Raw genomic sequence first — 14,203 nt, 5'->3', positions numbered from 1 at the left:
ATGGTGGGATTTTCTAATCCCATCATTTGACTGGCTAATTCTACTCCATCTACATGGAAGTGGTCTGTAGCACTCAAATGTGCATGCTCGACATGGTGGCCAGGTTTCCAGGTGCTATGCATGATTTCTTTATACTTAAGCAATCTGGCCGCTTTGAAAATTTTGAGGATGGTGTCTATAGTGATGGTTGGCTGGTAGGTAAGACAGATGCTTCTTTCTTTACTCCATCTCTAGCTATGTGTTTGCAGCAAACGACACATTCATGGGGAGGAGGGTCTGGGGGATGTAACAACATTGCTGTCTTGACAAGTGACTTATACAGCCAGGGCCTGGCTTCTCTCCCCATGCTCAAGAGGCCTGCTAATCTTGTGAGGCCAAACAATGCACTTGCCATAGAGCTTGGTGCGTGAGAAGCCACTACACGTTTTTTACGGGTTCACTGTAAAAACGTCCTTTTTCCAGTCCTCCCATTTGGGCCAGGAGAAATCTCACAAGTGAATCTAAGCCTTTCATTGTCCACACAGCTGGTACTTGCAGATTAGGTGTGGCTTGCTACTAATGGATCAGTCAGGATGTCAGACACAGTTTGTCTTGCCCATCACAGATGTAAAGCAGAAGCAACGGCCGGTGCATTTTGGGCTTAGCATATTCCCTGTGTCAAGGCAGATACCTTTTTGTATCTGTGGAGTACATACTGCAGAGCAGCCAGGGACATGCACATTCAGGCCATGAGCTAGAGGTTTTCCTGCTAGGACAGGTGTGGCATCTCTGATGTACTGCTTAGGGTTTATAGAAACGAGTAGCCTTAGCTTGGTTGTGAAGTGCTGGAACACTTTTGGTGAAATCTCCAGACTCAGTTTATTAGTCTGGACGATGTGACCTAGATTCAGCTAATACTATATTGGTCATATAGTGTTCCAGAAAAAGATGGCAGGCACCTAGGATACGGAAATAGGCTTTTAAGGCTGAGGCTAAGCTACAGGCTTGCTTCTACTATCTTGCATCATGCTGTCATCTGGCAGAAAGATGTCAAACTGACTGTGGTGTGATTGATGCCCCATTCTGTCATTTTCCGCAAGCTTCTCACTCCCATTGCTATTTTCAATATGCTGGCAGAGGCAAGGTATAATGGTAGGAGTAATGGACGGCCGGCGCCATCTTTAAAAATGACGCAGGCCATCCAGTGCTCCTACCATGTGACAGGGGCTGGCCAATGGCATGGATACCCTGTCACATGGTAAGGGCAAAGTGCCATCAGCGCCATTTTTTTTAGTGGCAGCCAACGGCCCGAGAGCGGGAGATCGCTCCCCGGATCTCCACTGGACCACCAGGTACTTGTAAAAGGTTTGGGGGGGGGGGGGTTGGGAGGGTGGGGGAAGCTAAGGTATCTGTTTTAAAGGGTCAGGGTGGGTTTTTTGTTTATCGGCTCAGGTGCAGCCGATAAAAATAAAAAAGATCGGGCCGCACGAAAAAAGTTTCACGATGTGAATCGGAACCGGAATCGGAACCGATTCCGGTTCTGATTCACATCTCTAAAAGATTGTAGGCAAATTTAAGATAACTACAAATACACAAGGCTAGCTTAATGTTTTCTAACTGATAGTGAGTCTAAAAGAGGCATGTGTCACAAGACAGTTTATATACGACTGCCAACACAGTGTACATAGCTTGGCCTAGCTTGTGGCATTTGGCTTGGTGGGCCTCCCACTAGGACCCTGTCCTAGCTCTCACACGTGGGTGACATAGTAGCATAGATGTGATGGGACTCCAGCTGGGTTAGACTGCATTTTTAAATACTCAGTCAATAAGGTAGCAGTAGGTAGGCAGTGAATAAACAAGTTAGATTGTTTGTATTTTTAGTCAGTCAATAAGGTAGCAGTAGGTAGTGTGTTTATTTTTAAAAGTCTGCAGAACTGAGTGTTCTCCAGACTTTTAAAGAGCTGAGTGTTTGTATTTAATACTAACTGAGTGCTTGTATTGAAAAAAAACAGCACAAAAAAAAAACAAAAACCCACAAAAAGTAGCCAGAAGCTAGAAATAAGCTAGGAGCAGTATATACCAAAGTAAAAAAGTTGAATAGTTCAGCTCAGTTACTCACCTTGGAAAGGTGTTGAGGTAGTGTGATTGGGTTTGAATAGGGAACAACATTTGTTAATCAAGGGAGCAGTGAGTCACTCAGGCTGACTAACTGAAGTTAGACTGTATGTATTTCCCAACCCACCCACTCCTAGCTCATCCCTTAATTTATAGGCAGGTGCAACTTTCACAAAAAAAAAAAAATCAACAAAAACTTTATTGAGAATTCGATCAGACCCCGGTAGGCCACTACCAGACACATAGTGAATTCACTAATACATTTAAAGGAAGTTAGACACATTCCTACTCCCATAGCAACCTAAAACTTAACTAGGAACTGATCAAAATTGAGATGAAGGCAGCAGTCCAGCAGCAAGAGGGGGGCTTCCCAGTCTTTTGCATCGTGTGTCACATGTACAATTTTTTACCCACCGGTGAGAAGTTGTACATGTGCATGCGATGCAAAGAGCTCCTGGCTCTCAGAGAACGAGTCCGATCTCTGGACCCTAGAGTGGCAGACCTGGAGGAGCTGAGGCAGACAGAGAAGTATATAGATGAGACCTTCAGGGACATAGTAGTCAAGTCCCAACTTCAAACTGGCCGCCCTCGTGCTGCCTTGGAGGAAGAAGGTCTCATGATGGGAGAGCACCAACCAGGTGTAGCAGGAAAGGATCCTGTAGCAAGGACCTGCTCTCTAGGTGATGCATTGTCCTTTCGCACTGAGGATATCTCCCCAAGGCCTTCTGCCCAGGAGGGAAGGGTTAGGTCGGCCGTCATAGTTGGTGATTCGATTATTAGGAATATAGATAGCAGGGTGGCTGGTGGGCATGAGGATCGCCTGGTAACATGCCTACCTGGTGCGAAGGTGGCGGACCTCACGCGTCACCTAGATAGGATTTTAGACAGTGCTGGGGAGGAGCCGGCTGTCGTGGTACACGTGGGCACCAACGACATAGGAAAATGTGGGAGGGAGGTTCTGGAAGCCAAATTTAGGCTCTTAGGTAGAAAGATTAAATCCAGAACCTCCAGGGTAGCATTCTCTGAAATGCTCCCTGTTCCACGTGCAGGTCACCAGAGGCAGGCAGAGCTCTGGAGTCTCAATGCGTGGATGAGACGATGGTGCAAGGAAGAGGGATTCAGTTTTGTTAGGAACTGGGGGAACCTTTTGGGGAAGGGGGAGTCTTTACCGAAGGGATGGACTCCACCTTAACCAGGGTGGAACCAGACTGCTGGCGCTAACCTTTAAAAAGGAGAGAGAGCAGCTTTTAAACTAGAACAAAGGGGAAAGCCGACAGTCGCTCAGCAGCGCATGGTTCGGAGAGAGGTATCTTTAAAGGATACTAATGATGCATTAGAATTAGGGCATCCCGACAGTGAGGTTCCAATAATTAGAAAAGTCGTCCAAGTGCCTGTAACTAAAAACTCACCTGAGCTAAAAAATTCTAACTTATCCCTATCAATTAAAAAGCAGAATGAAAATACAAACAAAAAACAAACTTTGAAATGTTTGTATGCTAATGCCAGAAGTCTAAGAAGTAAGATGGGAGAATTAGAATGTATAGCAGTAAATGATTACATAGACTTAATTGGCATCTCAGAGACATGGTGGAAAGAGGATAACCAATGGGACAGTGCTATACCAGGGTACAAATTATATCGCAATGACAGAGAGGAGCACTCGGGAGGAGGTGTGGCACTTTATGTCCGGGATGGCATAGATTCCAACAGGATAAACATCCTGCATGAGACTAAATACAAAATTGAATCTTTATGGGTAGAAATCCCTTGTGTGTAAGGGAAGACTATAGTGATAGGGGTATACTACCGTCCACCTGGTCAAGATGGTGAGATGGACAGTGAAATGCTAAGAGAAATTAGGGAAGCTAACCAAATTGGTAGTGCAGTAATAATGGGAGACTTCAATTACCCCAATATAGACTGGGTAAATGTATCATCAGGTCACGCTAGAGAGATAACGTTCCTGGATGGAATAAATGATAGCTTTATGGAGCAATTGGTTCAGGAACTGATGAGAGAGGGAGCAATTTTAGATCTAATTCTCAGTGGAGCACAGGACTTGGTGAGAGAGGTAACGGTGGTGGGGCCGCTTGGCAATAGTGATCAAAATATGATCAAATTTGATTTAATGACTGGAAAAGGAACAGTGTGCAAATCCAAAGCTCTCGTGCTAAACTTTCAAAAGGGAAACTTTGATAAATGAGAAAAATTGTTAGAAAAAAACTGAAAGGAGCAGCTACAAAAGTAAAAAATGTCCAAGAGGCGTGGTCATTGTTAAAAAATACCATTCTAGAAGCACAGTCCAGATGTATTCCACACATTAAGAAAGGTGGAAAGAAGGCAAAACAATTACCGGCATGGTTAAAAGGGGAGGTGAAAGAAGCTATTTTAGCCAAAAGATCTTCATTCAAAAATTGGAAGAAGGATCCAACAGAAGAAAATAGGATAAAGCATGAACATTGGCAAGTTAAATGTAAGACATTGATAAGACAGGCTAAGAGAGAATTTGAAAAGAAGTTGGCTTTAGAAGCAAAATCTCACAGTAAAAACCTTTTTTAAATATATCCGAAGCAGAAAGCCTGTGAGGGAGTCAGTTGGACCGTTAGATGATCGAGGGGGTTAAAGGGGCACTTAGAGAAGATAAGGCCATCGCGGAAAGATTAAATGATTTATTTACTTTGGTGTTTACTGAAGAGGATGTTGGGGAGGTACCCGTAATGGAGAAGGTTTTCATGGGTAATGATTCAGATGGACTGAATCAAATCACGGTGAACCTAGAAGATGTGGTAGGCCTGATTGACAAACTGAAGAGTAGTAAATCACCTGGACCGGATGGTATACATCCCAGAGTTCTGAAGGAACTAAAAAATGAAATTTCAGACCTATTAGTAAAAATTTGTAACTTATCATTAAAATCATTCATTGTACCTGAAGACTGGAGGATAGCAAATGTAACCCCAATATTTAAAAAGGGCTCCAGGGGCGATCCGGGAAACTACAGACCGGTTAGCCTGACTTCAGTGCCAGGAAAAATAGTGGAAAGTGTTCTAAACATCAAAATCACAGAACATATAGAAAGACATGGTTTAACGGAACAAAGTCAGCATGGCTTTACCCAGGGCAAGTCTTGCCTCACAAATCTGCTTCACTTTTTTGAAGGAGTTAATAAACATGTGGATAAAGGTGAACCGGTAGATATAGTATACTTGGATTTTCAGAAGGCGTTTGACAAAGTTCTTCATGAGAGGCTTCTAGAAAAAGTAAAAAGTCATGGGATAGGTGGCGATGTCTTTTCGTGGATTGCACGCCCCCGAAATGCCGCGACGACCGGGCCCGCCCCCCGACACGCCCCCCTCGGAGAACCCCGGGACTTACGCGAGTCCCGGGGCTCTGGGCGCGCCGGGAGGCCTATGTAAAATAGGCTTCCCGGCGCGCAGGGCCCTGCTCGCGTAAATCCGCCCGGTTTTGGGCGGATTTACGCGAGCAGGGCTCTGAAAATCCACCCCTATATGTTCACAAGACGTTGTATTATTATCCACTGAAAAAAAGAGGTGGGGGAGGTCAAGGGAGGGAACTTCTGCACAGGACCTGATTTTCAAAAGCATTTACATACTTAAAACTGGGTTTTACATGTTAAATGTACTGTACCTGTGTTAAGTGGCTTTTGAAAATTGCTATGATATATGCTATTGAATTGTCCATAGGTTTTACCCGTGTTAAATGCACTTAACATGGGTAAATGTTATTTGAAAATTTCTATGATAGTATTTATTTATTTAACTCTTTTCTAAACCGACATTCGTGATACAAATCATACCATATCGGTTCACAAGAAACAAGGGGGTTATAACATTAACATTGAAGAAGAAGCAAAGTTACAATAAAATATATAACACAACCAGCTCATTTAACTGTTCGTTGTAAATATTTAAAATGCTATTAACCTTTTCTTTTTCCTTCCTCTCCCAGTTTAAGCATCCCTGTTTTTTGTAACTGCTTTTTTCCATACTACAGTTCCAGTTTGTTTTTTCTTTCTATGCACCACTGTTTTAATGTAAACCAGCATGATGTGATTTCATCATGAATGCCGGTATATAAAAACCTTAAATAAATAAAATAAATAAAACAAGATCGTTTGTATAAGGTAGTATGTTATATTTAGATGTGGAATTCATTTGAAAATTCACCTGATAATTTCTAGTATATACTTTGCACCTGTTTCAATGCAGGCACAAAGGTGCATGTGTACTGTGTACCTGCATTTTGCACCAAGGTCAAATATTCAAAGGAAACTCTTTGAGGAGTTTCCCTTTGAATATGAGCATGTAGTTGCATGGGTCTACAAATTCTATGGCAAGGATCATTATTCCCCTCCCTAAGCACAGATCTCTTTTACAGACTTAAACTTCTCTTGAAAACATGAGGTGGGTGAATAGTAACTTTTGTGATAGAGCCTGCCACTCGCTAAACTCTCTGGGATAGGAATTTGATTTCTCGCTCCCTTTCAGAGATGAGGCATGACACAATAGGGGTGTGCATTCGGATTGACCGCATTAGTAAAACGCAACTCATATTTTTTTTTACTTAAAAAATTGATTCGACATAAACGATCGGATTTCCCACATATCGAACATAGATATGTTCGATATGTGGGAAATCGCGATTGTTGAGCCAAAATAAAAATTTAAACCCCCTAACCCTCCTTAATCCCCCCCCCAGACTTACCACAACTCCCTGGTGATCGAGCGAGGAGTGAGGACGCCATTTCTGCAATCCTTGGCGAGAAGCATGTGACGTCGGCGGCACGTCGAGTGACGCCGGCGTCACGTGATTCCCGGCTCGATCGCGCCGGACGGCTCGTTCGGCCCAAAAAGAACTTTTGGCCAGCTTGGGGGGGTCAGGAGGCCCCCCAAGCTGGCCAAAAGTTCTTTTTGGGCCGAACGAGCCGTCCGGCGCGAACTTGCCGGGAATCACGTGACGTCGGCGTCACGTGATTCCCGGCTCGTTCGCGCCGGACGGCTCGTTCGGCCCAGAAAGAACTTTTGGCCAGCTTGGGGGGGTCAGGAGGCCCCCCCCAAGCTGGCCAAAAGTTCTTTTTGGGCCGAACGAGCCGTCCGGCGTGAACTCGCCGGGAATCACGTGACGCCGCGTCACTCGACGTGCCACCGACGTCACATGCTTCTCGCCAAGGATTGCAGAAATGACGTCCTCACTCCTCGCTCGATCACCAGGGAGTTGTGGTAAGTCTGGGGGGGGGATTAAGGAGGGTGAGGGGGTTTAAATTTTTTTTTGCACATATGTACATATACCCAACTCATTGGATTTTTTTTATGTTCATATTGGCCGCAAGTGGGACCCCCTTTCGGACATAAAAAATATGAACATAAAATTTTGCTCTGCACATCCCTATGACACAAGTACAGTATCTTTCTTTATTTTCACTCAAATTCACGTATGTACAAATCACAAACTCTGTTCATTGGCGTCAGACATCAAAGCATTTTAGGCATGTGAGAACTAACACAAACTAACATGAACCTGTTCAGAGAACTCAGGATCTTATACCTATCCTCCTTAGCAGCTGACTGTCACAGGATTTTAAAATAGTGCTTTCATACTGGCTTCATAGCTTTAAGATTCTGGGTTTCTTAAACAGATAATTCTTTCTGGCTTAACAATTTTTAGACTCTGCTGGCCCTGTCCAGTCAGACCCTGCCCATGGGTTGACTTCTCACTCAGCCTCCTGATCCCATTCCTATCTTTATCACTCTTTCCCATTTATTTGCTTTTCTTTGATTCTTCCCTAATTTTTCCACTTACTTCTTCCTGGCCTTGCAGGCCAGCTACCTTTAAATATTACAAATCACATCATTTTCTCTCTGGGTAACAAAGCCTTTAGAGCTCCTGCTAAAGACCAGGTATCCACATTTAATGGATGGAATGCCTGCTCTCACACTTTTGTTCCCAAAAAGGCAATTGAATTCTATATGTTTATTAAAGTTGTGTAATTTCTTGGTATCTCTGATCGAAACCTTGACGATTGAAGACAGGCGAGGAAAGAATGGGTGATTTTATTGGCCCAAGATGGCCTGGTATAGATGTCTGATAAAATACCTCTTTTTATTGCCTGCAATAATTGCTGCAATAATAGCTTCAATCCACGATAATGACTGCAGGTGCATGCTAAACTATTTTTTCACCTGGTATCGCAAAGAAAAAGGTGTAGTTATTTCTGACATTAATACCATGTTAAAGTGCATTATTCTTTCACAGAATGTGGTAGGACACACCTTAATTTTCATACTAAAATTAGAATTTGCACGCTATCTTACGTTGTACTATTTATCACATGCACAATGCACGTTAGACCCCCTTAAACATGCATTCAGGTTTTAACGCAATTTGATGAATTACCTGGTTAGTGAGACAAACAACTCCACCTTGGAATGCCCTCATCCCACTCCAAGTTAGCCTGATAACCATAACCATAAAAAATTATATGGTTAACTTGGGGTCCATCAGCATGGTGGGATTTTCTAATCCCATCATTTGACTGGCTAATTCTACTCCATCTACATGGAAGTGGTCTGTAGCACTCAAATGTGCATGCTCGACATGGTGGCCAGGTTTCCAGGTGCTATGCATGATTTCTTTATACTTAAGCAATCTGGCCGCTTTGAAAATTTTGAGGATGGTGTCTATAGTGATGGTTGGCTGGTAGGTAAGACAGATGCTTCTTTCTTTACTCCATCTCTAGCTATGTGTTTGCAGCAAACGACACATTCATGGGGAGGAGGGTCTGGGGGATGTAACAACATTGCTGTCTTGACAAGTGACTTATACAGCCAGGGCCTGGCTTTCTCTCCCCATGCTCAAGAGGCCTGCTAATCTTGTGAGGCCAAACAATGCACTTGCCATAGAGCTTGGTGCGTGAGAAGCCACTACACGTTTTTTACGGGTTCACTGTAAAAACGTCCTTTTTCCAGTCCTCCCATTTGGGCCAGGAGAAATCTCACAAGTGAATCTAAGCCTTTCATTGTCCACACAGCTGGTACTTGCAGATTAGGTGTGGCTTGCTACTAATGGATCAGTCAGGATGTCAGACACAGTTTGTCTTGCCCATCACAGATGTAAAGCAGAAGCAACGGCCGGTGCATTTTGGGCTTAGCATATTCCCTGTGTCAAGGCAGATACCTTTTTGTATCTGTGGAGTACATACTGCAGAGCAGCCAGGGACATGCACATTCAGGCCATGAGCTAGAGGTTTTCCTGCTAGGACAGGTGTGGCATCTCTGATGTACTGCTTAGGGTTTATAGAAACGAGTAGCCTTAGCTTGGTTGTGAAGTGCTGGAACACTTTTGGTGAAATCTCCAGACTCAGTTTATTAGTCTGGACGATGTGACCTAGATTCAGCTAATACTATATTGGTCATATAGTGTTCCAGAAAAAGATGGCAGGCACCTAGGATACGGAAATAGGCTTTTAAGGCTGAGGCTAAGCTACAGGCTTGCTTCTACTATCTTGCATCATGCTGTCATCTGGCAGAAAGATGTCAAACTGACTGTGGTGTGATTGATGCCCCATTCTGTCTTTTCCGCAAGCTTCTCACTCCCATTGCTATTTTCAATATGCTGGCAGAGGCAAGGTATAATGGTAGGAGTAATGGACGGCCGGCGCCATCTTTAAAAATGACGCAGGCCATCCAGTGCTCCTACCATGTGACAGGGGCTGGCCAATGGCATGGATACCCTGTCACATGGTAAGGGCAAAGTGCCATCAGCGCCATTTTTTTTAGTGGCAGCCAACGGCCCGAGAGCGGGAGATCGCTCCCCGGATCTCCACTGGACCACCAGGTACTTGTAAAAGGTTTGGGGGGGGGGGGGGGTTGGGGGGGTGGGGGAAGCTAAGGTATCTGTTTTAAAGGGTCAGGGTGGGTTTTTTGTTTATCGGCTCAGGTGCAGCCGATAAAAATAAAAAAGATCGGGCCGCACGAAAAAAGTTTCACGATGTGAATCGGAACCGGAATCGGAACCGATTCCGGTTCTGATTCACATCTCTAAAAGATTGTAGGCAAATTTAAGATAACTACAAATACACAAGGCTAGCTTAATGTTTTCTAAGTGAGTCTAAAAGAGGCATGTGTCACAAGACAGTTTATATACGACTGCCAACACAGTGTACATAGCTTGGCCTAGCTTGTGGCATTTGGCTTGGTGGGCCTCCCACTAGGACCCTGTCCTAGCTCTCACACGTGGGTGACATAGTAGCATAGATGTGATGGGACTCCAGCTGGGTTGAACATGGAGAGCAACAGCTCTAGAAATCTTATAAATCACAAGTAGCTCAGGAGGGGTAAAAAAAATTAAATATCTAATTTCATGAAAGAGCTACAGACCAGAAGAAAGATTCGTGGGAGCCTCTTAAGAGACTTTCACCAGCAGTACCCCAAGAATCCTTGTGCCTCAGGGAGGGGGCTTAAAATGGAGAGGAGAGGATCACCTTGCTGGTGGCTGAAAGGAATCAGTAAGTTTTTGCTTGGGACATTGTCTTTTTTAAAAGTATTAGGGAAAAGTTAACTATTTGGGAATATTATTTAGTGTGTTTGTGTGTTTGTGCCTTTAATAGTCAGAAAGGCAGTGAATAAACAAGTTAGACTGCATTTTTAAATACTCAGTCAATAAGGTAGCAGTAGGTAGGCAGTGAATAAACAAGTTAGATTGTTTGTATTTTTAGTCAGTCAATAAGGTAGCAGTAGGTAGTGTGTTTATTTTTAAAAGTCTGCAGAACTGAGTGTTCTCCAGACTTTTAAAGAGCTGAGTGTTTGTATTTAATACTAACTGAGTGCTTGTATTGAAAAAAAAACAGCACAAAAAAAAAACAAAAACCCACAAAAAGTAGCCAGAAGCTAGAAATAAGCTAGGAGCAGTATATACCAAAGTAAAAAAGTTGAATAGTTCAGCTCAGTTACTCACCTTGGAAAGGTGTTGAGGTAGTGTGATTGGGTTTGAATAGGGAACAACATTTGTTAATCAAGGGAGCAGTGAGTCACTCAGGCTGACTAACTGAAGTTAGACTGTATGTATTTCCCAACCCACCCACTCCTAGCTCATCCCTTAATTTATAGGCAGGTGCAACTTTCACAAAAAAAAAAAAAATCAACAAAAACTTTATTGAGAATTCGATCAGACCCCGGTAGGCCACTACCAGACACATAGTGAATTCACTAATACATTTAAAGGAAGTTAGACACATTCCTACTCCCATAGCAACCTAAAACTTAACTAGGAACTGATCAAAATTGAGATGAAGGCAGCAGTCCAGCAGCAAGAGGGGGGCTTCCCAGTCTTTTGCATCGTGTGTCACATGTACAATTTTTTACCCACCGGTGAGAAGTTGTACATGTGCATGCGATGCAAAGAGCTCCTGGCTCTCAGAGAACGAGTCCGATCTCTGGACCCTAGAGTGGCAGACCTGGAGGAGCTGAGGCAGACAGAGAAGTATATAGATGAGACCTTCAGGGACATAGTAGTCAAGTCCCAACTTCAAACTGGCCGCCCTCGTGCTGCCTTGGAGGAAGAAGGTCTCATGATGGGAGAGCACCAACCAGGTGTAGCAGGAAAGGATCCTGTAGCAAGGACCTGCTCTCTAGGTGATGCATTGTCCTTTCGCACTGAGGATATCTCCCCAAGGCCTTCTGCCCAGGAGGGAAGGGTTAGGTCGGCCGTCATAGTTGGTGATTCGATTATTAGGAATATAGATAGCAGGGTGGCTGGTGGGCATGAGGATCGCCTGGTAACATGCCTACCTGGTGCGAAGGTGGCGGACCTCACGCGTCACCTAGATAGGATTTTAGACAGTGCTGGGGAGGAGCCGGCTGTCGTGGTACACGTGGGCACCAACGACATAGGAAAATGTGGGAGGGAGGTTCTGGAAGCCAAATTTAGGCTCTTAGGTAGAAAGATTAAATCCAGAACCTCCAGGGTAGCATTCTCTGAAATGCTCCCTGTTCCACGTGCAGGTCACCAGAGGCAGGCAGAGCTCTGGAGTCTCAATGCGTGGATGAGACGATGGTGCAAGGAAGAGGGATTCAGTTTTGTTAGGAACTGGGGAACCTTTTGGGGAAGGGGGAGTCTTTACCGAAGGGATGGACTCCACCTTAACCAGGGTGGAACCAGACTGCTGGCGCTAACCTTTAAAAAGGAGAGAGAGCAGCTTTTAAACTAGAACAAAGGGGAAAGCCGACAGTCGCTCAGCAGCGCATGGTTCGGAGAGAGGTATCTTTAAAGGATACTAATGATGCATTAGAATTAGGGCATCCCGACAGTGAGGTTCCAATAATTAGAAAAGTCGTCCAAGTGCCTGTAACTAAAAAACTCACCTGAGCTAAAAATTCTAACTTATCCCTATCAATTAAAAGCAGAATGAAAATACAAACAAAAAACAAACTTTGAAATGTTTGTATGCTAATGCCAGAAGTCTAAGAAGTAAGATGGGAGAATTAGAATGTATAGCAGTAAATGATTACATAGACTTAATTGGCATCTCAGAGACATGGTGGAAAGAGGATAACCAATGGGACAGTGCTATACCAGGGTACAAATTATATCGCAATGACAGAGAGGAGCACTCGGGAGGAGGTGTGGCACTTTATGTCCGGGATGGCATAGATTCCAACAGGATAAACATCCTGCATGAGACTAAATACAAAATTGAATCTTTATGGGTAGAAATCCCTTGTGTGTAAGGGAAGACTATAGTGATAGGGGTATACTACCGTCCACCTGGTCAAGATGGTGAGATGGACAGTGAAATGCTAAGAGAAATTAGGGAAGCTAACCAAATTGGTAGTGCAGTAATAATGGGAGACTTCAATTACCCCAATATAGACTGGGTAAATGTATCATCAGGTCACGCTAGAGAGATAACGTTCCTGGATGGAATAAATGATAGCTTTATGGAGCAATTGGTTCAGGAACTGATGAGAGAGGGAGCAATTTTAGATCTAATTCTCAGTGGAGCACAGGACTTGGTGAGAGAGGTAACGGTGGTGGGGCCGCTTGGCAATAGTGATCAAAATATGATCAAATTTGATTTAATGACTGGAAAAGGAACAGTGTGCAAATCCAAAGCTCTCGTGCTAAACTTTCAAAAGGGAAACTTTGATAAAATGAGAAAAATTGTTAGAAAAAAACTGAAAGGAGCAGCTACAAAAGTAAAAAATGTCCAAGAGGCGTGGTCATTGTTAAAAAATACCATTCTAGAAGCACAGTCCAGATGTATTCCACACATTAAGAAAGGTGGAAAGAAGGCAAAACAATTACCGGCATGGTTAAAAGGGGAGGTGAAAGAAGCTATTTTAGCCAAAAGATCTTCATTCAAAAATTGGAAGAAGGATCCAACAGAAGAAAATAGGATAAAGCATGAACATTGGCAAGTTAAATGTAAGACATTGATAAGACAGGCTAAGAGAGAATTTGAAAAGAAGTTGGCTTTAGAAGCAAATCTCACAGTAAAAACCTTTTTTAAATATATCCGAAGCAGAAAGCCTGTGAGGGAGTCAGTTGGACCGTTAGATGATCGAGGGGTTAAAGGGGCACTTAGAGAAGATAAGGCCATCGCGGAAAGATTAAATGATTTATTTACTTTGGTGTTTACTGAAGAGGATGTTGGGGAGGTACCCGTAATGGAGAAGGTTTTCATGGGTAATGATTCAGATGGACTGAATCAAATCACGGTGAACCTAGAAGATGTGGTAGGCCTGATTGACAAACTGAAGAGTAGTAAATCACCTGGACCGGATGGTATACATCCCAGAGTTCTGAAGGAACTAAAAAATGAAATTTCAGACCTATTAGTAAAAATTTGTAACTTATCATTAAAATCATTCATTGTACCTGAAGACTGGAGGATAGCAAATGTAACCCCAATATTTAAAAAGGGCTCCAGGGGCGATCCGGGAAACTACAGACCGGTTAGCCTGACTTCAGTGCCAGGAAAAATAGTGGAAAGTGTTCTAAACATCAAAATCACAGAACATATAGAAAGACATGGTTTAACGGAACAAAGTCAGCATGGCTTTACCCAGGGCAAGTCTTGCCTCACAAATCT

This window comes from Rhinatrema bivittatum, chromosome 2 (assembly GCF_901001135.1).
Source record: "Rhinatrema bivittatum chromosome 2, aRhiBiv1.1, whole genome shotgun sequence".
Classification (NCBI taxonomy): domain Eukaryota; kingdom Metazoa; phylum Chordata; class Amphibia; order Gymnophiona; family Rhinatrematidae; genus Rhinatrema; species Rhinatrema bivittatum.
The sequence above is the reverse complement of the archived record's forward strand: the minus strand, read 5'-3'. Positions refer to the sequence as shown.